The sequence below is a fragment of the Lagenorhynchus albirostris genome, chromosome 7, assembly GCF_949774975.1.
Source record: "Lagenorhynchus albirostris chromosome 7, mLagAlb1.1, whole genome shotgun sequence".
NCBI classification, from domain to species: Eukaryota; Metazoa; Chordata; class Mammalia; order Artiodactyla; family Delphinidae; genus Lagenorhynchus; species Lagenorhynchus albirostris.
Genome location: NC_083101.1, coordinates 70,205,098 through 70,213,749, shown reverse-complemented (window position 1 = coordinate 70,213,749; position 8,652 = coordinate 70,205,098). Strand labels below are relative to the sequence as shown.

Here is an 8,652-nt window from a genome sequence, read left to right as displayed (position 1 = left end):
TTAATCACGCAATGTAAGTTTAATTTAAAAATATAAAAAATAAAATGCTGTGAGTTTTTTTTTTTTTTTTCTGCGGTACCGGGCCTCTCACTGTTGTGGCCTCTCCCGTTGCGGAGCACGGGGTCCGGACGCGCAGGCCCAGCGGCCATGGCCCACGGGCCCAGCTGCTCCGAGGCATGTGGGATCCTCCCGGACCGGGGCACGAACCCGTGTCCCCTGCATTGGCAGGCGGACTCTCAACCCCTGCGCCACCAGGGAAGCCCCCTGTGAGTTTTTTAATGTTCCTACCTTTCAGTTATTCAGTACATCCTCCCCCACATTAACGCTGTATCCTTCAAAGACACCATGAAGTCCCAGAGCATCTACAGGGGCGCTCAGCTCCCGCGTCCTCGGCCCCGGTGGTGGCCGCGCTCCGACTCACCCCCAGGGCGTCCCCAACACCGTCCGGGCGTCTCATCGCGGCCGCCGCGTTCCCCTTGCTCTGAGCCGTGGCAGCATAGCGCCAGAAACGATTCCGAATCTGTAAAATCGGCCCCAACTCGCTTCCCAGCTTCAAACCCCTCAGAAAACGGCTTCTTTCTCAAAAATGGCCTCGCTCAAGTTTCTGTGCGAAAATAAAGCACAAAACTCAGGGGAAAGCCCGAAAACGCAAGGTTCCAGCTTCCAACCAGACAAAATTGTCGCTGGCGCGGCCGCGACAAGCCTCCCACTGGAGAACTCAGCATCGCGAAGACAAGTTTTTTTCTCACTATTAAATCAGTATAAAGTTGCTCCGTGAGGATGCAACTCAACCTTCTCTCGGGCTGCCCAAACCGCGGAAACTGCAAACTCTCATAAGTGAGCCTTTCCCTAGCCGAACCCATCAAAAGACATCCGGCGCCCATTAGCCGCCGCCTAGAGAAGTGCACTGTTCCGGGGTCCAGGTAAGGAACCTTCCCGCTAATTATTTAGTGGTGCCCGCGCGCCCCCTCGCGGCCATCTCGTGAACCACTGAAATTCTCAATGGCCCAGATCTATTTGCTAGTGGCAGGAGTGATACTCTGCTCCATCCCTGCTCGCCCTCTTGGCTGGAACTTGCCTTGGATCCAGAGCCTGCAGAACACGGAACTCTTCATACTTTTGAGACAGATGAAGAAGATCCCGTTTCAGTCATGCCTAGAGGACAGAACCGACTTCAAATTTCCTTGGAAAACAGGGAATATCACAGAAATCCTGACGACTCAAGGCACCGGCTACCACCATCTGACGCTCCAGCAGATGGTAACTTCTTCAACAAGGAGGAAAGCCAAGCTGCTTGGAACAACACCCTACTCCATAAACTACCCTCTAGCCTTGATCACACCTTGGAACTACTGCATAAGCCAGTGGAAAATGACAATCTGGACTGTCCATATTTGGGAATTGTTGTCCGGAAATATTTCCAAAGAATCCATCTCTATCTGAAGGAAAAGGAATACAGCCCCTGTGTCTGGGAGGTTATCAGAGGAGAAATAAAGTGTTCCTTTCTCTCATGTAATAATTCTCCAATTACTGTCAACAAATAAAGAAGAAAGGTACACCTGTGACACTTCTACTCAAATGATTGTCTGTTTAGTCCTCTAAGATACGTCCACTCATATTTCTGCACATGCTGAAAAATATCTGAAGTGTCACGAGTTTACAAAAATATATTTACAAAGAAGAACACAATCTATTTTCTTATACAAGTAATTTTACAATGTGCTTTGTAAAATCTGTGTAACTTCTTGGAGGGTATTTGGATTTCCAACTATGACGTTTATTTTAAAATGGAAAGGTTGTTAGCATAGTATGCTGTTCAAGACATTTGTCAGTTAATTTCATGCTAGCTGCTGTCACAGAGAAACAGAAAGATGTCAGTAATTGGGTCAGCATAGAAATTTATCTTTCCATCCTTAAGAGAAAAATGCAGGCATTCCTAATCAGATGAATTTTCTAGCTGGCCTCCTCTAAACAGTGATGTAGGGACATGGGTGCCCTCTATTGTGTGGCGTTGCTCTATTCAACGTGTGATTTCCGATTTGTGGTGTGTGAGTCTATTCCACTCAGTGGTAAAGGAAAAAGTATGGGGATTACATGGGATGTTTTCAAGGGCCAAGACAGTATAGGGCAATATCACCTCTGCTCACATTAGTTGGTCTGAATCTATTACCATGGGAATCTAAGTGCAAATAAGTTATTGGGTGACTAATGGAAGAGGAGACAAGTTCAACGAATAAGACTACTTTTCATTTTTATACTATTTGTACTAATGACATTCTAGAGAAAAGAAACCAAAACAATGTTCTTGCTTCCACCCACATTATAAAAAAAAGTTGACTTGGGGTCTGACTACACAATTTCAACTTAGGTATGATGACATGGATATCACTCATCAGAGTTCACAGCGTGATTGACTCTTTGAAAGAAGCATTCAAGTTCATTCCCAAAGGCACAGACTAACAAGGAAAATATCCGAAAGTGTAGACACAAGTTGTTTCCTTTTTGCTTGAGAGAGACAAGAAAAGTAGGGCCACGTAGCTCCTTGAAAGTACTTGAGGAATACTGAACTAAATAAAAGTGGAGAGTGTGTCTTCCATTCATGTCCAGGCCCGTGATTCTCATCCTTATCTGCTAAATACTGAAAATGCTAACTTGAAGAAAATAGTGCTGCCAAGTCTTTTAAAAAATACCTCACACAATATTCCATTGTAACTTCCCTTGTAGAACCATAAAGAATTTTAAAGTATGTGTAGATTATTGTCCTTTCACATCATATCTATCAAATATATCTATCAAATATATGATTGAGCTCCTGAAATGATAGGGACTGGACTAGCTGTCTAGGAAACGGCGGTTGGGTAAGACGGTGTCTCTCCCTTTAGGTATTTTACACACTCCTGGAAGGTATTCTGAGGATACAATAGGTCAGGACATGTCTTACTATTTGGGCATCTTCAACAAAATAGCATAGACTGGGTAGTTTGTAAAGTATTCACAGTTCCATAGTCTGGAAATCCAAGATCTGGGTGTCAGCGTGGTCCAGTTCTGCTGAAAGCCTGCTTCCAGGTCACACACTGTCCACTTCTCCTTGGCAGAGACTGGGGGATTTATCTGAGACCTCTTTTAAAAGGGCACTAATTCCAATTGTGAGGCCTCCATCCTCATGACCTAATCACCTCCCAAAGGGCCCACCACCTAACACCATCACTTTGGGGATTAGGACTTTAATGAATCTTGTGGGGTACCAAACCTTAAGAACATAAAGGTCTTTAAAGGCTACATACCTGTCATTTAGAAGTAAGAATATATTCATGCTGAGTAAATAAAGATGAAAGGGCAGGTTAGCAGAAAAAAAGAGCAGACCAAGGACTCAGAATCCAAACTCATGGTTTTGGACCTGAAGTCATGCTTTAGTTATTACCGGCCAAATTTTGGAAATCAAACTGAAAGGAGCCCACTCTCCCATGGAACGGAACGAAGATACAGGATGCAACAGATCACTCATCATTCTTTGTGAAGAGTCTCCAAAGGTTCTCAGGAGAAACGTAGTAATTGCCACATCAATAAAGATCCACTAAGGAGTAATATGTGTCTGGTTACTGTGAGCTGTAAGATTCAGGGAGAGTCTGAGTTCAGATAGGTGGCTCTGTATATGACACCAGGCTAGTTCTTTTCTATTATAACCTAGCAGCGGGCAAATTAGAGATGAGGCCATCCTCATGAGTTTAATATAGTGCCAGGCACAGGCTGAAAATTGTGCTGCAACTTGAATGCCCAGAACCATATGCACCTTAAAGGAAACACAATCCTAGTGGTTTTAGCAATGAACTCAGTAGGCATGACTGATACCAGTAAGGGAAGAGTGGAAATATGAGCCATTTCGATTATAATCCCAGCAAATATGGCCCTGATGAAGCAAAACAGCTTGGTCATTTGCAAATGCCTTCCAGTAGGAGGAGAAAATCTAAGAAACTGCTTTAGTTAAAACTACCTGTTGAGTGATTACACTGGGCCTGGTGCCCATGATACCGCAGAGAAGAAGACAGAGTCCAGTTACTGCAGAGCTGATTTGCCAAAGATGGTCACATACCTATTGTTTGAAGATGGGAATGTAGAGGGCTGAAGCAACATAACTTCCACTGCAAAATAAAAAGTATTAAAGATTGGAGCTGAAAGTTAATTCTTTCCATGACATAATATTTATTCGGTTCTAAATTAATTATGAAGATGGTTTCCTTTGGTTTGAAAAGGATATACTTGGATTGGCACCTCTAAAAGTCCTTAAGGAAATTTGAAATTTAATGCAAAAATAGAGAGAAAGGTTTAAGTTGATGATGACTGCTAAATCATGCATTCTCATTGGGGATGCTAACTGCTTCCATGGGCACAAACATTAGTTGTTAGGGGTATGACAAATTTTGCTATTACAATGCTGTGGCACTCCAAAGCTTAACCCTATACAACAAAATCTTATTCCTTAGTATTCATTTTTGTCTTTGGGTTTTCTTGTGTATCATAAATACAAGAAGCCTTGACACTGAGTTCATGGAAGATAAACAAACTGCATACATGATCAGTGCTCCACACTATGGTGACTTGATGGCTCACCGGAGGACTTTCTCTCCATCATTTGCTTGATCTCAAAGTAATATTGTGAGAGGTGGCCTTCACTTACTTCTGAGCTCCCATTGGCTGTCTTGTGGATGTTGTTTATGTTTGAGTCTCAGTATGATTTGCGCTATGGGAATTAAATACAAATAGAAAATTGTATTTGTATATTAAATACAAAAAAGGTTATATTTTATCATTTAATTCTACTGAACCTGTTCAACACATCCACAATTACAGCAAGTGCTTAACAGAAAAAAATGTTTACAATATCTAGATGAATATCTAGCAGCAGTGAAATTAAAAATCATTTTCTGAAAAAATTTTATTGTAGGATATGAAGCAAAATTAAAAGTTAAGTATCTAAAAAAAAATATTAAGAAAATAATTTTTTTTTTTTTTTTTGCGGTACATGGGCCTCTAGCTGTTGTGGCCTCTCCCGTTGTGGAGTACAGGCTCTGGACGCGCAGGCTCAGTGGCCATGGCTTACAGGCCCAGCCACTCCGCGGCATGTGGGATCTTCTGGGACCGGGGCATGAACCCGTGTCCCCTGCATCGGCACGTGGACTCTCAACCACTGCGCCACCAGGGAAGCCCAAGAAAATAATTTTAAAATTTCAATGATTTTGAGCAGTTTTGAATGATTTTTAAGTATATCTATACCTTGGTAGTACTATAAAGTTTATAAATTTTATTTGAATATGTAGTTTCCTACACTCCTGTTTATATAAGTAAATATAGTAATTAAAAGTCACTCTGAAAACTTAGTTGTAAAGTTAAATTAAGATTCAATAGCTTATCAATCAGTGTGATACACCACATCAACAAGTTGAAGAATAAAAAGCATATGATTATCTCAATAGATACAGAAAAATCTTTTGACAAAATTCAACACCCATTTATGAAGAAAACTCTCCAGAAAGTGGGCATAGATGGAACCTACCTCAACATAATAAAGACCATATACAACAAACCCACAGCAAATATCATTCTCAATGGTGAAAAACTGAAAGCATTTCCTCTAAGATCAGGAATAAGACAAGGAGGTCCACTCTCACCACTATTATTCAAAATAAACCTGGAAGTCCTAGCCACAGCAATCAGAGAAGAATAAGAAATAAAAGGAATCCAAATTAGAAAAGAAGTAAAACCATCACTGTTTGCAGATGACATGATATTATACAGAGAAAATCCTAAAGATGCTACTAGAAAACTACTAGAGCTCATCAATGAATTTGGTCAAGTTGCAGGATACAAACTTAATACACAGAAATCTCTTGCATTCCTATACACTAACAATGAAAGATTAGAAAGAGAAATCAAGAAAACAATCCTATTTACCATCAGATCAAAAACAATAAAACACCTAGGAATAAACCTACGTAAGGAGGCAGAAGATTTGTACTCAGAAAACTATAAGACACTGATGAAAGATATCAAAGATGACCCAAACAGGATTTCCCTGGTGGTGCATTGGTTAAGAATCCGCCTACCAATGCAGGGGACATGGGTTCGAGCCATGGTCCGGGAAGATCCCACGTGCCGTGGAGCAACTAAGCCCATGTGCCACAACTACTGAGCCCGCATGCCACAACTACTGAAGCCCGTGTGCTAGAGCCCGTGCTCTGCACTAACAGAAGCCACCGCAATGAGAAGCCCACACACTGCACCGAAGAGTCACCCCCACTCGCCATAACTAGAGAAAGCCCTTGCACAGAAACAAAGACCCAACATACATACACACACACACACACACACACACACACACAAAAGGCAGCAAGGACTCCCCAAGCTCCACTGTGTTCCTAGAACCTCTAGAAAAAACACTAGTTCACATGACTCAAACATTTTAATCCTGAGCTGATACCCTCTTCCCTGAGTTCCTTAGAATCAGGTACCCAACCTCAAACCATGTACAAATCCCCTTACCCCTCCTTCCTACTGAGCCTCATCACGGTTCTTCATGGTGAGTACTCTCACTTGCTGCAAGTTAGGACACCTGACTTGGGTTAACTATAGAGCTGATCCTGGGGCGTCTAGCTGGGCTTCATTACAACTCCAGGAAAGAAAGTCACGTGAGAGCATCCAGAGAGAACTAGCACAGTCTTCCAACTGTGCTCTTAGTGGTCAGAGAGAAGAGACTTTGGTGTTAATTTTTTTGGAGGCTACTAATTTTTTTGGAGGGTGAGGGTGGAACATGCTTTTACTTTATGCATATAAGTAATGCTTTTAACTGTTCAAAAAATATCTGAAAGATTTGAGAAAAGCTCTGTTTCCTTCAACTAATGTGACAAGAAAAAAGGTCCAGAGATTTAGGTCTGTCCATAATATTCTCATAGCTATACTGTAGACATATTGTACATTAGAAACTCAGCATTGTTGTGACCACCTAGAGGGGTGGGATACGGAGGGTGGGAGGGAGACTCAAGAGGGAGGAGATATGGGGATATATGTATATGTGTAGCTGATTCATTTTGTTATACAGCAGAAACTAACACAACATTGTAAAGCAATTATACTCCAATAAAGATGTTAAAAAAAAAGAAATACTGGCATCAAAGCATAAAAAAGGTAAATAAAAAAAACCTCAGCAATGTGAACACATCTTGTACCCAAGTCCCTTGAAATAAGATTATCAAAAGCACTGATTCTGAAGACTTCCTGGAAGATAAAAACATATTTCATAGTCTTCACTCTAAGAGCAGAATGCACAACTTAAAACCGCACAGCAAGAGAAATAGAGCGAGACGCTGACAGATTTTATCTTCCAAGGACAGCTACAATGCTGACTCCCACCCCAGGTGTGCCTTGAAAACTATGCCATTTCTCACCAACTTGAGGTTGGTCTACTTCATCCCTCTTTAAATATGGAAAGGCTTGTATTGGGCTGCACCCCGAAGGCCTCCAAGCCCCGTGGCTGCCCAGCCTAAAGACCTAAGAAAGAGCCCACAGACAGTGGAAACATCAATGTCTTACTGGACAGGGAATCTTAAGAAAAAGGTCCTGCAGCGTCACCCCGTGGACAGCAAGCAAGACGTGGCAGCAATCTTACCTATTTGAGGGAAGCTACTATTATACAGCCAATTTGCATCAGATTGGCTCATCAGTTACCAAGGAAACCAGTAGCAGGGGCCCTTCCATCACAACCCCTCAGGTTAATGACCAACATCAGAGCAGATACTGATATTTCCCTTTTATGAGCTAGCAGGTGGAGCCGTTTTGGCCTAAGCATTAGAACAATCACTAGGCGGGCCCGGGGCGAGCAGGCTGGTGGGCGTGGGGTGTGAGGGAAGTGGGGGCTGGTCAAGTGGGGGATGCACGAGAGCAAGAGAACAGCCGTCCTGAGTGTCCTACCACACACCCCACCCCTACACACCCTACACGACCCTTAAAATCTCCGTCCAGCCCTCTTCCGAGACACCCCCGGGGTCAGGTACATATCGGTGCACCGCAACCAGATACCACAAATGCAATACACACAACAGCTGCTAAGAAGTGTCAAGAGTAAGCTAGGCCCTTGGCACACAGGGCAGGAAGAAGGCAAGAGTCTTCAGTTGCCCCCCCTATGGCGGCATGAGCCAGGTGGATTTCCCATGGCATCTCGCTGCACACCCAGCCATCAGACTCATTTTGCAGCCTGGCCACCACGGTGGCCCAGTCCACAAGCTGATTCCCTGCCCTCAGGCTAGCAAGGAAGTCTAGCAATACAATACAGGGAGGTCGTGACCAGTAAGCAAAATACAAGCCTTAACAGCATTCTGAGATAACACCACCCCTACCTGTGGTTTCTGTCCTGGCCTGCAGTACCATACCGCCTGTCCACCCTCAGTCCCCAAAGCCGGCGCCAAATAATGGAGCCTTTCAATTAGCAAGGCATCAGCAGGGTTGGAAGGCAGGTGGAAATACCAGCACTTATCTTTACCAGGCCATTCCTTAACTGCATGGCCAAGAAAGTGGGATTCCTTGGTTGATATCGATGTCTATGGTAAGAAAGGAAGACAAGAAAGAGTACAGCCATTTTGAAAAAAAGACCACACAACGGTC

The 8,652-nt window shown here is 43.1% G+C and overlaps 1 protein-coding gene and 1 pseudogene across 3 annotated transcripts in view; both read left to right on the top strand.

Moving 5' to 3' along the window:
- The window catches only part of KLHL9 (kelch like family member 9), a 53,560-nt gene that overhangs the window by 31,820 nt on the left and 13,088 nt on the right, over positions 1 to 8,652 (top strand). The gene's annotated exons all lie outside the window — the stretch shown is intronic.
- Positions 111 to 1,544, top strand: LOC132522645 (interferon alpha-3-like; annotated as a pseudogene).